This window comes from Ambystoma mexicanum, chromosome 2p (genome assembly GCF_040938575.1).
Source record: "Ambystoma mexicanum isolate Mex_15411 chromosome 2p, UKY_AmexF1_1, whole genome shotgun sequence".
NCBI lineage: Eukaryota > Metazoa > Chordata > Amphibia > Caudata > Ambystomatidae > Ambystoma > Ambystoma mexicanum.
In genome coordinates this window covers 705,361,962-705,380,453 of record NC_090923.1, presented here as the reverse complement: position 1 = coordinate 705,380,453, position 18,492 = coordinate 705,361,962, and positions in this window count along the sequence as shown.

Genomic DNA, 18,492 nt, shown 5'->3' with positions numbered 1-18,492 from the left:
GATTGTAGTAAAAATGAATAATGAAGAGAGTGGCATGGTGATAGAGAATAAACACATTTAACAAGTAGTAGGGTGGCGTGAGAGATGGATGCCCAGATTCTTATGTAGAATATACGTTTGCATGTTTGTTTTCATTGTCTTTCTGTTCCTGATCTTTCACAGTCCCTATCATCTTAGTGCTTCCACTGAAGAAGTCTCTATGTTTCTCCCTACTGTGAAAACGACTTTTTATCTACTCTATGATTTCTATGATTTCTAGACAGATTTTGGGATACCCATAAGAGGTTTAGAGGACGATAGTGAAGGGATAAATACTTATCTAGATAACACAGCTCAACTGAGGAATAAAATGTGGTACCAAAACATGAGAAAAGTGGGGAGAAAGCATCTAAGGAGGGTTGCTACATCTGCTCTCTCATCCACTATGCCATGAATACAGTATGAACATTCATTGCCAGCGAGGTTCCAGAGCACGAAGCAAAGTGCCTCATTCATCTTGCAACATGTACAACTCAAGGACAATTCCAAGGAAGCTGGGCGACCTTGCGATGGAGATCAAAATGGTTGTTTCCACACCAGGATGACTATATCAAAATGCTACAAATGGAAAAGGAGCCTGGATGGAAGAGCAAGATGCTTATGTAGCCTGCTGCAGGATAGGATGAGGTGACCATTGAAGAAATTAAGAGAATGAATTGCCCTGATGTGACAGAAATAGCCAGATCACCTGGTTCTTGGCAATGAACTCAAGTATTGATCTATTGACAAGTGAATTCCAAGAAGGGATGGGAAGAAGGAATCATGTTCTGTGCAGCTCACCTGCTGACAACAGATTACGTACAAGAGGTGCAGAAGGTGAATGATGGGTGTTTAAATTCATGGGCTAAACACTTCAACTGACATGGGTAGAAGATGAATTAGGCCCAGTAGTTGTAATTCTGTTGGTTAATGCAACACTGTGCTTCCGAAGACATGGAAAGAATCACGTGGGAAATAACAAAGAATGCAAAACCGCAATTCGCGCTCCTAGGGTGGGAGAAGGGACAGTCATCCTTATGGTCCGATATCGGGCTTCTGGATTTAGAGTTTACATGAGGTTGCCCAACGATTGGGGCTGAGTATGTTCTTTGGTGCTCATCCATGTTCCAGCATTAGCGATTCCTCAAAGTGACATGAACATTGGTGAATTTCCAAAAGTGAGAAATAGAAGATCACTTGAACTTCTCCTTCAGACAAGACAACAGAATTCTTTCTCAGCTAAATCAATAACATCATATGACTCCATTCCTGAAGAACACAGGTTGTTCAGCAAGACTGCCCCAATATTGATGACTATATTCATGCCTGGGATCCAAATAGTAGCAAACAACAAGTGGCTACAGATCACCCGATAGGAGCTTCTGCAGACAATCAATGCTACCATAAAGGGATTTAACGTAAGAGCTGAGGGTCATACAACTGATGACCTTCCAGAACTGATATGTCTGTAATATGATCACAGCAATGGAAGAAGGAGTTTTCACCAAAATGAGATCTTGACAGAGGCCATCACGTTGTTGTCAGACCTGCATAACAAGATGGAAGATGAGACACATTACATTGAAGATGACAGTTGGTTTGCCTCCCTGTTCTCATGGATTCCGCAGTGGTTGTCAAATATATTCAAAATTCTTGGAGTAATATTAGTGTGGGTGATATTCGGATTCTGTGTAATCAGGATAGCGATTGCCCAATGCAATAAAATGGCAAAAAAGGTGGTAGGAATGAAGATCATGATCAATGTCAAACCTGAACATAACGCCAAGGAGCTGACTGATGAAGGTATCAGAAAATATATAGAGGCAAGCATCGTAGCACTAGAGGGAACAAAGTTCCTGTATCTAAAGAAGTCCGTGGGATGATGGGCCTATTGTTCCCTGAATGGCCAATGTAACTACATGACCTGGAGTGTAGATGAACATGTCAAATCAGCCGCCACCCTGAGGGGGGTGATGAAGGTATGGACACCAAAGAAACACTTCTTCAAGAAAATATATCAGGATGTAGAAACCATTGAGGAGGTGGCCAAGGACTCGACCAGAGCGGGGACTTAGAGGAGCAGCTGCATGACTCTGCGGGAAATACCGCCTCCCTACCTCATATATGTTGGAAGCCTGAGATCGTGCTGTGTTTCACACCAGCCATTGTGCCAATACCGTAGCAAATATACGAAAGAAGGTACCCATTCAGACAACCCTATTGAATGTAACTCTGACCGGACGATATCTGAGGGAGGAACTCCCTGAAGGAATATGAAAAAGAGCAAAGAAAGGCGTCTGTGATGTCATAAAAGAGTATGAATGACACCTCAGGATATTGGCTGAAGAGGATATATGGATCCTACAGAAGCTAATGACAAAGTAGATTACACGTGTAAAAAGTAATGAAGAGAATCAACCTTTCAATAATTGTACAGACGCTGAAACACGAGGTAGACTAAGTCATCATAGAAGCTGGATATATGTAGTGACTATAATGCAGGAGTAGTCGCCATTGTATAGTAGCTGGACATTGGTATCCTGAATTTTAGTAAGTCAAGACCCATGAAGAAGAAAGGGAGAATCTTGTCGCAGCAAGAATAAGCTGAAATAGTGACGCTGCATGGCAAGGTTGTCTGGCCTGTAGTCAAGACTGAGGCAGTCAATGTCAGCTATCTATTCTGGAAAGGAGCAAGCGTGTGAATGATGAATCATCCCTTGTTAAGGTGCAGAGAAAGAAAAGCAAGCGTGCCAAGTTTTGTTCATTTAGAGCATTAAAGACCTGCAAAATTGACCAAATCGTAGTCTCCTGGCACGTGAGGCAAAGATAAAAATAGAATCGAACTTGGGGTCCCAGAACACGATAGTGAATGCCTGCACACCTATGTATTCTCAGAGACAAGGATACTTTGCAAGGCCAAGATCAAAGACCATCTTCATGGCAGAAGGCTTGGGTGATTAGAGATGTTGGGCTAATTGGGTAGGGATGTATAGTCAGGTCCATCTCATTGTACCTGGGTCTGGGTTTACGTGCTGCTAAATGAACCAAATGGTCTAGGCATGGCACAAGCTTGCCAACCAATTGTAGTTGTCCATATAACGAAGGACCTTATAGAGACCAATGAGAAACCACACATCTAATGGTTTTAAAGATGACATATTTTAGAGGTTGGCATATATTGCGCACCTGACAATGGGCAGCCAATTGCAACCCTAGTTCCTTTAAAATGTGTACTTAGATGTTCCTCTCAAGCCTCTCCTGATACCCAGTAGGTTTTTTTAAATTATTTTCCACGTAGAATGATGTCACCTCTCACATGCTTTTAGTATAAAGTCTATGTTATATGAAAAGGTCATTGAGAGAAATCAAGCGTACATCCTTTGATGTTCGTTGTAACTCCCTGTTTTATATAATTGTTAATAAAACAGTACTTTGCCATCTTCCTGAGTTGGTTCAGTTATTTGGACTCAGGGATAGTCTGTGCACCCATCCATTGCATGCACGTTCCTAAAGGGTCATATGCTCACCACCACCAAAGAACAGGGACAGTTGGACTTACCCAGGTTCAGTCCAAATGATCCAGAAGGCCAGTCCTTTTCTGATAAGGAAGAATATTCATCTCTACCACACAGAAGGGAAAGTGGCTGGACCGGTGTATCCTGAGAAGCAAGGAATAATACTGTAAGCAATTCAGACCATGAAAACTCTTATGATGAGAATGTCAGGGAGTCAGATTGGCTGAAGATGTGACTACAATGAGACCACCTACCCTCTTCACTGAACCAGAAAAAACAGACCATCAGCCTAGGAAGGGCATTCTAAAAACCTCTATAGATTCAGGGGAAGAGGAGGAATTCCCCAGACCCCCTTCTTGGTGGATTGTGGGAAACAGGTTCTATCCTAGGCCTAAAAGGAACTCTAGGGAGAATGACCCTAGAGTTAACTTTGGTCCAGGCGACAGGAGTCCAGACCCCATGGTTCTGGGAGATGTTCCAAGTCTCATAGAGATAGCGAGCACCAAGAAGACAGGGAAGGGAGCACCATTAGCAGTTTTAAGTGAGAAGGTGAATGGAAAATACAGGGAAACAAAGAAAGGGTTTTGTCACAAAGACCCATTCAGACCGATCAAGGCCATAAAGAGCTTCCTGACACCATACTACAAGAATGGCAAGTATTCATTATGGGAGCACCTGGACTTTATGAGCAGATAACGGATTTAAGATAAGGAATGATGCGAATTGTATCGCATTTGGAAAATGGATTGTCTCATCTGAGTACTGCAGTTTCTTTGCAGGACTGGAGGACAAGGATCATTATAAATCGTCCACTTATAAGGCAGCCATATTGAAGCATTTTTGCATGCACCCAAACCCAAAAGAGGACCGTAAGGCTGCATATCTTTTTCAATGTGGGGAGGATCAGGTGCCTAGGGAGAGGGAGTTTGTACAGGAGTTAAAGCGGGCATTTGCTCAGACTTCCCGGTAGGTAAACATCAGTAGTAGGGAGTTAATAACTACATCTTTTCATGCGCTCACCAAATACATAATGACTCAGTTGGTCCATGATTTTTATGAGCATAGGAACCTGGATTGGGTGATGAACAGGCCACCAGGATCTATGAGGTCCAAATGCCTGCTGAGATTAAAACTATCACCAAACCACTAAACCATCTAAAACTGCTGCTTCTGTGGAAGTAAAATGTACCCCTCTATTGGATTTGGAGACAGGGATGCATAAAAGTAACCCTTCTGCCAACAGACAAAACGGAAGGCAGAAGGGACCCCCCCAATTCGACCTAATCGAATGGTAGTCAGACAGGGGCCCAGAACAATGATCCCTCTGACCCTGCCATCTATATAAGCCCTAGGTACAAGGGTACCAAACCAATCCTGGGGTATGTATACACTCCCCCGGTCCAAGAGGGGGAACCAATCAGGTAAGTACTGCCCCGAGAAATTTGATCCCAAACTTCCCTCAGAAGAGAAGTATCATTCCACCTGCCAATCTGAACTTTTTCCCAGATATACACTGAACCAGAACTTCCAAAACAATCCCCCTCTCTCTCCGCGGTTCTAGGACAATAGTACCCTGAACCTATGAGAAGGGAGATACAGGAAGAAAAATTATGGGGGACAATTCCAGTACCTGAGCTACTCTGGGAGAAGGGACAGTTACCCTTTTCGGGAGCAGCAGAGGTATGACTCAAGACAACCCTACCACCCAGACAAAGTCTCTCAACTGGAGTGACAGATCCAGCAACTGAATCTGTGGCGCATGCTGAGGGCACAGTCTACCTCTCAACCTAACCCTATTTCCCAGAATTTCCCAACACCTAGGGCGAATGCCTCCGGGGGGAAATGATGGGAGGAAACTTATGACAAACCACATGATTATGAGGAGGGTGCCTGGGTGGAGGGGAGATGCCAAACCCTAGAGGAAGCTTCCTTTGTCACCCAAATAGAACCCCTAAAAACCTCTCAGGCTGAAAGTATCTCTTCAACTCCTGAAAAATAAGAAGCCAAAGAGCAATTGGTAAGTAGGATAGGCCAAAGAGGAACCTACTTTGTGGAGGAACTCCCGATTATCCCCTTTGAAATTGAAGAATCCCTGGCGGATTTTGGTAAACAGATCTTCCCTTTCAAAAACAGGGGCATCCCTCCCAATAACAAATAGGTCCCAAAAGACCCTGAATGGGACAGGGTAAGTGTGGAGACCGATTCAGAACCAGAAACTATTCAACCCCAAACATGTGAGGCAGACAGAATTGAAATGCAAGGGGTGTCCTTTCTTCAAACAGGTTCTGAGAGCTCTCACCAGGTAAAGGTGGACAGCCAAGGAGTCAGGGAAAGGGAGGATTATCCAACAACTCCCTTTGAGAGTTGCAAAGGTTTTGTTACAGATTCACAAACTCTGGCACATAAAACTTTCATTGTCAGAGTTCAATACTAAGAAAATGACCAACGGGCTGTCAAATAACTCTTTGCACCTTGGAGGAGAAAGAAGGCAGATTTTATGCACCAGTCAAGGTGCATGGTCAGTGTGAATTATCAGCACTGGTGGATACTGTCCAAAAAGTCCTTTGACCAACTAAACTCAGGACGGGGGGAGGGCCACCAAATTCCCCTCACACCACTTCCCGACAACTCCAAAATTTCAACGGGAATGATATTTCCGTCAAAGTGACTGCAGATCTGGAAATAAAAATGTGATGGCATTGGCTGAAACATCCGGTGATAGTTGCGACTCCAGAGGGCACACCATGTTTACTGGGGAACGATCTCCTGAAGAGGTTATCACCTTTGATTGACTGTGTAAACAAGGTCCTCTGGACACAGACAAACCACCTTATAAAATTAAAAATGAGTATCAATTATATAAGCCTAAATGGTACCTGTCATATAATTGATTAACGTTCTGAGAATGTAGAGTTCCATTTCAAGAATAACCAAGTCCCAGAAATCACTGTTATCTCTATAGTAGAGCACACTGGTGATGAGAACCCCTCTCCATTCTTGGAAACCTTCCTCCCAGTTTAAGTGGCAATCCATATTGGAAGGATACACCCTAAAATGTTTCACCAGTCCAGAATCAGGGGGGAGGGGGATTGAGGGGGAGGAGCCGGTGCTCGCCAGAGTATGCCTGAATAATAGAAAGAGCTTCATCATCGAAGAATTAGTCAGGAAACTCTCAAAAGATCAGATAATTACTACATTTAAATTGATTGACAAATGCGAAGAAGATCTGGAAAACCAAATTCCAACTATCTCCTGCTTAGCAGGTGTGTGCTAAAAATGTCCATTAGCATCAAAAGCCAATTGTTGGGTTGTGAGAGACGTCCCTTCTGCCTTTTATTTAGGCAGTGACATTCTCAGTCGGTTCACAATCAATTTGGACCTAATTAATAATGAAGCCTGGTCATGACTGGGGGGTAACCACATGGGCTTTGAAAACACTGAAAAAGCATTTTGGTCAGCTCAATTGCTGCCTTATGCAATTGAAGTTCAAGTGCGAGAAGAGGTTACTATTCTAGGGCTGGTGCGACAATTTACTCTCCCCCTCAAATTAAGCGACGACAGAACCTCAAATATCAGGACGCCTATATAAATCTAAATTCTAATCTCCATCAACAAGGTTTATACTTACATCCAACACCTCTAGTAGACCTATAACACAACACCATTTGAATATTGGTAGATAACAGTGACCTGCAAAGTATCACTTTGGGTGCAGACACCTTTATTGGAATGGCAGTTTAAAGTCCCTTTCGCATGAAAATCTGAATCTTTAAACACTGACCCAAAAATGGCTTGGCATGTGTATTTTCAAGCAAAACTGAAAAGCAGTGTGAAAATGACCTACCTGTCATTACCCAAGGGAAATCAGCATTTTGATTCACAAAGCAACAAGACAAATCAAAGATCCCTTTCACATGAAAAAAGGATTTTTAAACACAGACACAAAAACAGCTTTGCATGTCTGTGTGCAAGTAAAAGCAGTTTAAAAGTCCCCCTGCTGACAAAAAAAGTCAGGTAAAAAGACACAATGTGCCTGTTGACATAAAGTACTATAGGCCATCTTTTGCAAGTAAAATATGAGCAGACATAGGAAACGAAAACCCACTACATTTTTTATGGTTGAAGTTCTGCAGGCCAGAGGCAAACCGTTTTGCTGGCTGTTGGACACATGTCACATGGAACATCAACACTGGAAGGCTGGCATCCTAGTGTTTGCAACTGCAATAAAATGTGGCTTGCTCTGGTAGGTGTGGAACACCAAGGGTTCTTTACCTGCTGTCTATGCAGGAACATTTTCCTTGTCTGATTCATTACCAGAAGGTGGACAGTAGGTGTGAAGACAGGGGGGTTACAATTAGAAGAGGCTAAACCTCCAACTTCAAAGAGCAAGATCCTACACAAAGAGATTGATTTAAAACAACTCTGGTTACAGGCGAGCCCAGTGAGACCAATTAGCTCAAGGCAGGAGTGGCCATTTGTCCACTTGAAGATTTATTATTAATTTTAAAGGACTATTATAACTTAAGCCTTTATCTAAGATACCATAAGTCTGATTTTTTGTATTGATGTGTTATTTTTTATATAATTTTCAGGCAATTGTGGAGATATAAAATTCATCCCCCTGTGACTCAGGGAACTGTAATGGCCATCTAAGATGTGTTTCTGGCTGATCTGAAAAGGTTCCAAATGTGCGAGTTGGTGAATGGGTGGAGGACAAAATTAGGAATATGGGTAATACATTTCTTATTCATAACTGTTATGCTTTTTCCAGAAACAGCAGAAAATTGCAACATTGCCGTGCAACATGGTGTAGACCTGGCTGTCATCTTGTTTAATTCCCTGTGATTAGCTGAATCAGAACATATGTATTTTATGTCAGTTATTAGTAAAATTATGACATTTTGCCACATAACTAGTTTTTGCCAAAGAAATTGAGATGAGAAGAAATGGGGCTTGTAAAATAGGCTGCCATATGTCTGCCCCAGACTCTTAAACCAATCCGTAGAGAGGGGCTGGAGTGGGGAGGAGAGAGAAGGGTAAATGTTCAGTCCTATTTGTGTGACCTCTTGCAGGGTAATTCCTTAAGATTGTAAAATTGGTGGTGTCACCGCTGCTATATAAAGGGGACTACACTAGGAGGAAGGGAGAAAGCTGTGGAAATTTACCATTGACTAGCGTGGATATAACAGCTGCAAGGAAACACCAGAGGAGATTGCTGAGAGGGCATCTCTGGGTGAAGCTGTCTTTTTCTAGGAAGGGCCAAGAGTTGACTGGGTCCTATTGTGGGAGCGGGAGACCCTCCTTGAGAGTGGAGTGACCAGACCACTGACCTATCTTTCCAGAGTATCCTGAAATTCAGGTGGCTTTCCTGAACTTAAACAGAGGCTTCAATGCAAGTAAATTTGAGCCGTGGGAAACCAAAAGGGAGGGGGGGAATCTGCTTGCCTTAAATCCTTTCTCTTTACAGTGTGTGGGGGGGCACAACTGTGTAGATCCTTAGCCTACTTAACTAAAATGATTAATTTAATGAATTCCCATTTGGTGGAACTCTACTGGGTGATTTTTATTAAAATTCAAAATTAACAAAGTTCACTTCTCAGTGTCCGCTGAAAAACTATAGCCTATAGTTTAATTGATGTCTTTGTTCTTAAATCTGTCCAATCTTTTGTCCAACTTTCCCCTAACACAGGCATTCAAGCCAGGGGGGGCTGAAAATCCTAAATTTACAAATCATACCCATTGTACCATCCAGCTTCCCAACACAGGCCTTTCAGTGGAGTGGGGTTGATAATCCAAAATTCCCAGATCACTCCAATTTTTCTGTCAGTCTTCCCTGACCCAGAAAATAGCGGGGGGGTGGTGGGTCTGAAAAAGAAACTACTAAATCACACTGTGTTTCTTTAAAAATGAAAGCGTGGATAAAATAATAATTGCCCTATGCATTTGCACACATTTTTAAAAATAAACTGCTAGCTGTGAAGTGCAAAGGAAAATAGAAATTGCACAGCACTAGATGTATAATTGTTTTTGGTTATTGATCAGTTTAATTATTTCTTGAAGAGAATTTTATAGAAAGTAAAGAATTCTGATTTGTGTTATTTTGAACTCACGTGTGTGATTTATTTATGTTGAGAGAAGTTTATTGTGTTGTGCCACGGATAAAGTGGTTTGTGATATTTCATAACATTTAATCCAAAATAAACCTAAACATATTTCCTGCAGCCCGGCCTGGTTCTTGCTTTATTGGTAGCTCAGGGGGAGGGATCCAAGGGGTATTAGATGAATTGGAGATTTACATTTTAGGTTCATTGATGAAGGCATGTTTAGCATTCCAAATAATGTTGTGGGATCAAGAGGTGGAATCTAATGGAGAAAGTTGGATTTGAGAAATTAATAATAAACAATTGTTCATGTGAACACCAAAAGAAGTCCCCTATGATTAATAATAGTGCTGATAGAGGGTCTGAAAAGGCAGACACATCTGTTATGTTGTGGGTATTTATTAATCAGCAATCATCACGCTCACACACTACACATACTTTGCTACACAGTGCAGAGCACTCGTGAAATGAATGGGGCTTGAGCATCCAGACTCACACTGCATGAAAGTCTAAAAGACATGGCCGATAGGATTAAGCTGACCTCTCCACTGATTTCGGCTTTAAACAAAGTAATAAATTCCTTTGTGAGCCTTTATGATAACATAAAGGACATCCTATCAGCCAGCGTCTTGCAGTCCAGTGAAATAACTATAACATTGAGTACGTTACAGGAGCACCTGGATATACAGAGCAGATTGACTCTGATTCTTCAAAAAAACAACGTTGGATATATTAGAAGCTCTAAATCAAAAGGTCTGGTCTTTGACATCTACATTGTAACTCAATCAGAATCCAGTAGAAGGGCATCTTAATACCGTTTCAGCAAAAGCCCAAAAAGATGTAAAGGGACCAGGTTTGACTCAATTGGACCCAGAGTTCAGTCCGGAAGGCAGTAGTTTGCAAAGTAATTCTAAAGACTCAGACCCACAAGTGGTCATGCAGGCGCTAGCCCCTGAAAATCACCCAACTGTAGGACTCAAAAAGGGAGCTTGCACTGTTCATTCTGTGGAAGAATCAGAAGAACAGAGTGGTAGAAATCACAAATCTCGATGGAAAAGGAAAAGTAACAAAAAGGAAAAGAACACATGAGAAACAGTAAAAGTTCCAGAAAATATATGAGGTTCTTAGATAATTCAACGGCCACAAATGAAATCGATGACAGAATTGAAAATAATGTCATAATACAGAAGGGGAACACTGTGAATAGCAGCACTAGTACAATGGCTTGCTCACTGAAGCAAGATTCAGATAAATCATTGGGCCTCATTACGACCGTGGCGGTCCGGAAATAACGGTGGCGGTAAACGGTGGCGGTCTGACCTGGCGGGTTTAACACCGCCCGCCTGCAGGCGGACGAGGAAACACCGGCAGCATTACAAGATGCTGCCAGTGTTTCCATGATCCCGATTCCCATTGAGTCCCATAGGACTCAATGGGAATGGGGATTTACACCATTCCGCCTCCGTGATTCCCGGAAAACCGGGGTTGTAATGTCCCGGTAATTCCGGGAATCACGGAGGCGGAATGGTAATACGAGTGGGTTTTACCGCCTCGGTTAACGCCGGACTCGTAATGAGGCCCATTGTCTTTAAATGGCCTGCGGGAAAACCAGCCTTTGACATAAACACAGAGTAGGGCAAAAGAATTGCTTCTGTCGGAAGTAGTGGTAATGGTCTTTGAGGAGAGAAATAAGAAACTGAATGCAGACAAACGCTGTATGACAAAGAATGCAGAACAGCAAATGGATTATGAAATAGAAACAACACACTCCACTGCAAAATCTGGGAGGGTCAATGCAGAGACCCAGGGGTGGGGGGTTATCGACAGGGAAAGAGATCACTTGACAAAAAGGGATAAACACAGTGGTCTGATGCGCCACCATTTTTCAAATGGGCACAAATAAAACTGCTCCTCGTCCAGCTGAGGTTCCTCAAGTTACAGCAAAGTCTAATATTCCACAAGCATCTCGAATACCTGAGGAATAGGCTAACTTACCTAAGAAACTGCCAACAGCGCAGCTGGGAGACATCTCTGGAAACGATCATGGCTCAATATGTGCTAAGGGTCCCAACATCAAAGATCCGGAAATCCCAGGAAAGGCCTCAGCTGCAATGGACTTTTTTCTGATTCTTTTTTCACACACCCACATGTTTGGTTGGAACAGGTAGACCAGGGAACCAAGCAATGCACTCTGAATAGAAAAGCAATCTTGAAGATGGTAAAAGATGTGCCAGATTTATACCTGTTGTCCTACCTCGATTTAGAATTCACTTCCGCTACGAAGACTGTACGAACATAGTAGAAATGGTTCCACAATTGTGTTTAGGGGTGAAGGGCTTCATAGCGGTCCATAATAACCTCCTGACCAAAGGTCAAATGGTCTCCACTAAAAAACATCCTATAGAGGCCTTGAAAATGTTAGAAGATGTGAGAAAGGAAAGTCATTTGGCCATACCTTTAGATAATGAATTGAAAAAGTCAGAAGCAGGGGTGAATACAAATCTAGGAAGTGCCAGTAGTAATATGTGGTCAATGCTTCCAAAGATTTTAACAGAAATCTTCCAAAGGTTAGAGACCAAGAATGCATCGCTTTAGCAAAATGACCATATAAATTTACTTAGCTGGAACACTAGGGGGCACAGGAGTTTTACAAATAATGCGACCAGGAAAGACATCTCTGAAACCTACGACATAATTCTATTACAGGAGACATAGCTACTAGATAAATTAAGAATGGATGGCTTTGGAGGGCGTGGCCAGCATGCAAGCGGCAAGGATGCGAGTCCTTGAAAGCTCCTGTGGCCACCGACTCTATCCTGTAAAACGTTCTGTTCAGTGGGACGAAATTCGCTAAAAACACTCACAGAGGAGTGAATGTATGCTGCACAATCGTGTGAAGTTGGGTCTACAGACACAAAATCCTGTCAGGCACGAAAAATGTGCAGTTAAGATGGCCGCCACAATCTACCTGAGTTGACGAGAAAGGCTGTTGACGCTGCGATTTCGTTTGGAACCGGGACTGCACCTCAGCCCCAGGAAACAAGGGCGGGACGAGCAAGGATGGCGTGCAGGTGATCAATGGGTTCCGACCGGAGCAGAAGCGATGCACCTGCAAATCTGGCAGGCATCACTGCCTGGAACGGGGCTGCAGTGCAAAGCGATAGAGAGGAACCAGGGAAGTTGCTGCCAGCAACACCACAGCCATTGGCGCCAGAAGCAGCAGCTTGGAGAAGGATCGGCTCGAGGACTGAATGAACAGTGGTGAAGTGGAGTATTTGACAACCGCTGGTGAGTGCGGAGAGGGAGGAGCACTGATCCATAGCCACTACCCACTGGGGAATATTAGTATTGTAACCAGAAGATACTTCCCGGTGCTTTCCCCGGCCCCGGACTTCCTTTGAGGTGCTCTTCACGGGGGAGAGTGAAGCCAGCTCACCGTGCCACACAGCACCCCGCAAACGGGACCATGAGCAAGTGCGACAGATAGGCGGCACGCAGGACATACTTGGAAAAACTGGAATGGACAGCACAACACTGGGGAGATACAGGGACAGAGCCGCCAAGAAAGTAACAGCTGTGTCCGGGTAGGATAAGCCTGCTCTCCAAGATACACAGGGTGTTTGATCACACAAGATACATTCAGCAACACCCCTTCCTAGAGGACTGTCTGTCCAACCCGGTACTGACTAGGCACCAGGTCGGAAAGCGGCGCTGACACTGCAAGACGCAGAACAACCAGACCCTCTGAAACTGCAATTACCCCCAGCTCCAGGTAAGGATACAGTGGTGACCCGGGTGTGCTTTGTAGTATCCACACCCATACCAAGGGAGCAGGAGGGGCCCACTCACCCTGCTTCTGGGGATTAACAAATAGACCCTTTGGCCAGTCACAAGGGCCACATATACCGCAGATGGTGTGGAGCAACTAAGTCACAGACCCGCAAGGAACAGTTGAACCTCGACCAACATCTAGGTCTGGCTACACCTTGGGCTCCGGCGGAGAGGAGGGTTCTAGACACGTAGAGAAAGATCTGATCCACCCAGGGTGAAACCAAGAACCTAATAAAGTGCTGGCACCCACTGCCTAGCACCGCTTTGGACGACATAAGAAATCCATTGGGCTACGGTCGCCACCTGAAGCAGCCACCGAGTCGTATTCCAGATGCCACCTGTGATATTCCTGGCCGCAACCTGCACCGCCCCTCTGACCCCCCTCCCATACGAACACTCTGCTGATTCTGCGCCAGACCCTTATCCCAAGGCCTACTGGGGAGCGCAGTGCCTCTTGCTGCCCTGATATGTCAGGCTTCCCCGGGTGGAAGCCGCTACGGATATCCTGATTCCGCAAGAGGAACCCACAGGCACAGCAAATTCCTTACTTTCTGCGGGAGCCGGATCAGAGAATGGGTAAAGATAAAACTAAAAAAGCGTCCACACAGAATGCCATTGACCAGTACGCAACCAGCAGCCCCACTCTACCGATGGCTGCAGAACCGCAGACGGCCTCCCCTTCCATGGCTGAAGCTTTAACGTTGAAGGACGTAATGGCCGCCATTGCCAGCTCTCGCTCCTCCATGGAGAAAAATATGGACGGCATCACAGCTGAAGTGTCCTTCCTCCGCCACGACCATAAGAAGTTAACCTCCCGTACCGGTGAGGTGGAACCTCATGTTTTTAGAGTGGAAGATGACCTGGGTGGAGTGCACAGACAACTATCACAGACAATGGCAGATCTGAAGACCCGTGAGGTGTGAGTTGAAGAAGGCAAAGGTAGATCACGCCGCAACAATATCCGTATCCTGGGCCTTCCGGAGAATACAGAAGGGCCCAGTATGGAACTCTTCTTGGAACAGTGGCTGACGGATCTTTTCGCTACAAAATCCTTTTCGAATTTCTTCTCGATAGAGAGGGCGCATCAGATGCCGGCGGGAAGACTGATTCTGGGCGCCTCTCTGAGAACAGTCATCGCTAAACTCCTGAATTATTGAGATAGGGATAAAATTCTAAAAAATGGCTCGCACAAAAGGGACGGTCACGTATAATGGCTCTAGAAACGCCTTCTTCCCGGACTATACCCGAGAGGTGCAAAAGGCCAGACAATCTTTCGAAAACCTGAAAAGGAAACTTAATTCCATGAATGTACACTATGGACTGCCCTTTCCGGCCCAGCTAAAGATTGAACATAACGGCACCAGGGTGCACTTCACTGACCCTTAGGAGGCCTGGACATGGGCGTAACCCATATTGAGGGGAACTGGGAAACAACTGGCCAGGACCCCGGGAGGAGGCTCAGAGCCCGAATGAATCGGGACCGGCATGCAAGGAAGCCCCTACCGCAGGTGCAGAGGAGCCCAGAACGTGAAGAAGACTCTTAAGATCGGCAACCTGCAGGTGTCGGATAATATGGAAGGGGAGGTGCAGAATCAGATAAGATCTCGAGCATCCACCCAGGTGCCAAATTGACTCACCCACACTTCATTCCTGCCGAAAGTTATCACAGCAGCGGTGGCGGCCACCAGGGCCACCACTCAAGACTCTTAGCCTCTGTTAGGCGCAGTAAGTTCTTTGGTTAAGGCTGGGAGCAGGTTCTAGTTGACTCTTGGTGGATGTTCGGGCAACAGATACTTCGGGTTGGGCGGAGTATGGGGAGTGGGGCGAAGAGGGGGTGCTCACTATAGTTTTATGTTTGAAGTTGTTAGGCAACTGTGGGGATACCGAAAAACATGAACTTCCCTACACCATTTTATACCCAGCAGCAGCGTATGTTTATTACGAAGCCACAATACACACACTGGCCATGCACACCTCACAAGCCCACAACACATAATCCTCACAATCCTGATACTATATACCACTCATGACGAGCAGACAACCCCTGCCGACGACCACTAACTGTCTTAAATCTGTCAAATTTCTTGCCTGGAATGTGAATGGCATGGGCGCCGGAATTAAACAATGTCTTATTACCCAGTTACTTAACAGACACTCTCCTGATGTTGCCCTTCTTACTGCGACACACTTAGCGGGCTCGACCTGTAACTTTTTCTGCAGAACAAATTATCACTCAGCGTTCCATGCAGGGTATACCATGGGCTCCCAGGAAGTCTTAATTCTTATACACAAACATTTGCTGTTTATACTGCGCTTGGTAGAGCAGGACCCCAGGTGCCGATGTTTGGTGGTACAGGGCATGATTTGGGGAGAGACTCTGGCTATAATGCAATAATGGCTATATATGCCCCGCCCAGGCGTGGGGATGACCTTCTAGATGAAATAACTACTCTGGTGGCAAACTACCAACCAGATATGTGGATTCTAGGGGGAGATTTCAATGACGTTATGAATAATCCAATGGACCACACCCACATGCGTAGCCGTAATCCAAATACTTCCACAAAACTAGCAACATTTGCATCTGCACTTTGTTTTTGCGATAAATGGAGGGAACTCCACCCAAGGGACAGGGGCTACTAATTCCACTCAGGACCCCACGCTTCCTTATCCAGGCTGGATTACTTTTTCATTCTAATCCCAGAAGTACACAGGGTAACCACGGTAGAACTACTTCCCGCGGCATCTCGGATCAGTCACCTTTAGTAATGGAGCTATGTGTGGATAGACCTGCTCCCCACAAGACATAGAGGCTAAAAAATTATTATCTGGGTTTCCCTGAACTCATTGAACGTATCACAGAGAAATTTGACGTGTACTTAGAGATTAATTCTACTACAGTTGATAGCCCTGTTGTATTATGGGAGGCTTTCGAGACAGTGCTTAGAGAGGAAATTATCTCCTCGACATCCAATAAAAGAAAGCAACACTTGCGGAGGGTGATGGAGGCTGAAAGAGAAGTGGAGGAATGGGAGGTTAATTATGTATTAGATACAACCCCTAAAATACACCGGTCCCTTCTCAAAGCCAGGGAATGTCTTCGGATTATTGCATTAGAAAATGCCAGACAGGCACACCGGGAATCTAGGGCTCGAATCTATGAACACAGTGACAAAGCTGGCAAGATGCTGGCCTGGCTGGGGAGAAGGGAGGAGGGGCACTGACACATCAGAGAAGTCACGAATGAGCGGAATGAAAGAGCTCAATCGGACCCAGACATTGCGGAGACCTTTGCCAGCTGCTATGCCGCCCTGTACCGAAGCCCAACATCCCCAAGTGATCCCTCCTTCCTAGATAATATCACGCTCCCTCAACTTTACGAGCAACAGAGGACACAACTAGACTGTGATCTCACCAAAACAGAAATCGCTGAAGCCATCGCCCAACTACAATCTGGGAAAGCGCTGGGCCCCAATGGGAGACCTGGAAAAAACTGGGCAGAAACAAGATGGCTACTCCCCTTCATAAAATGTTCCTCCACGCTAAGGAACAGGGTGCCCTTCTGCCAGATCTGCAGAAGGCCAGTATCGTAGTTATCCACAATCTGGGTAAACCCCCCGAATTATGTGCCTCATACAAGCCCATCTCGTTAATCAATGGGGAGGCTAGAATTCTTGCAAAACTGCTAGCCAATAGATTGTAGGCATTCATTTCTTCCCTAGTGCACCCTGACGAATGTGGCTTTATGCCACACAAGTCGACTGTATGAATATACACTGTCTCCACCTGCTCATGGAGCGTGCCCCCATTCTAGATACACAACTGGCCCTGCTCACCATTGACTTTGAAAAATAATTTGATTTGGTGATATGGGACAGCCTCTGAGAAACAATGAGACGTATGCAATTTGGCGAGACCTTTCTGAACCGGGTGAAACTATTATATAGAGCCCCACACGGAGAGGTGAGGGTGAACGGATGGCCCTCTAGATCCTTCCCACTGTAACTTTAGATCCTAAAATGTTGCTTCTAGGTGTCCCCGATGACGATGCCACTAATAGATGGGAAAAACTGTTTTTGTCCACAACAGTTGGGCTGATAGAACGCAAAATAGCCCAACAATGGGGTGCACCAGAATGCCCTGCCCTGGCCCAATGGGTTGCTGATGTGGATATGTGTGCAGCAATGGAACACATAAATTATAAGACAAGGGCTGTCCAAAGAAAGCAGATAAGATATGGGGGAAATGGGAAGAAGGGACAGTCTAAGAGCTTTCAGAATGCTAGGTGTGGGCCGGGAGGTGAATTGAGGGATTTAATATATCTATGAACATGATTATTGAGTGTGCCTATCAATGCTGTGATGTGTTATAGCATGGAATGTGATGTATGTTTGTAGGACTTGTTTTGGGGAAAAATATAAAATAGAACAACTTTGGGATCACTTTAGCAAAAAGGACCTTGGCTCCGTGCACACTTTTGAGCATAAAACTATGCAAAAATGAATACTATATTTACTTGTGGTTTTACACCAGTTTTAATTATTTAAACAAAGTTTTTTTTGTGGTAACTATTGTACCCCATTCATTTTCTAATGTCTTCAATGTTCAAAACATAAATTGTTGCACACTTTTAGCATTACTTCATGCTTGACAGTATATCAAAGTAAAGGGTACTTGAAACATATCCATATAAATCACAATTCAAACAACAAAGTGTAACATTTTCTTCCCCCGTGGGTACATTTCCTATTATTTTAAGAGAAACTTTAGTCCATATATCGAACTTGTAACTGTCTAGGAAGCCAATAGTCCTTTTGTTTGAGGGTTTCTCTAATGCACTACGCGTTTCGGGCTCTGAATGCCCTTCATCAGGTGTGGATCAGTACCTTGTTTCAGCGATTTTAGATTGTGGAAGTTAAAAATAACATATTTCTGTTCAGTTCCTTGGTCATTGTTTGTTCAACAAATATTATCATCATAATTACTCTTGTCATGTTTTATTAGTATACATTTTGAACCTCAAATAC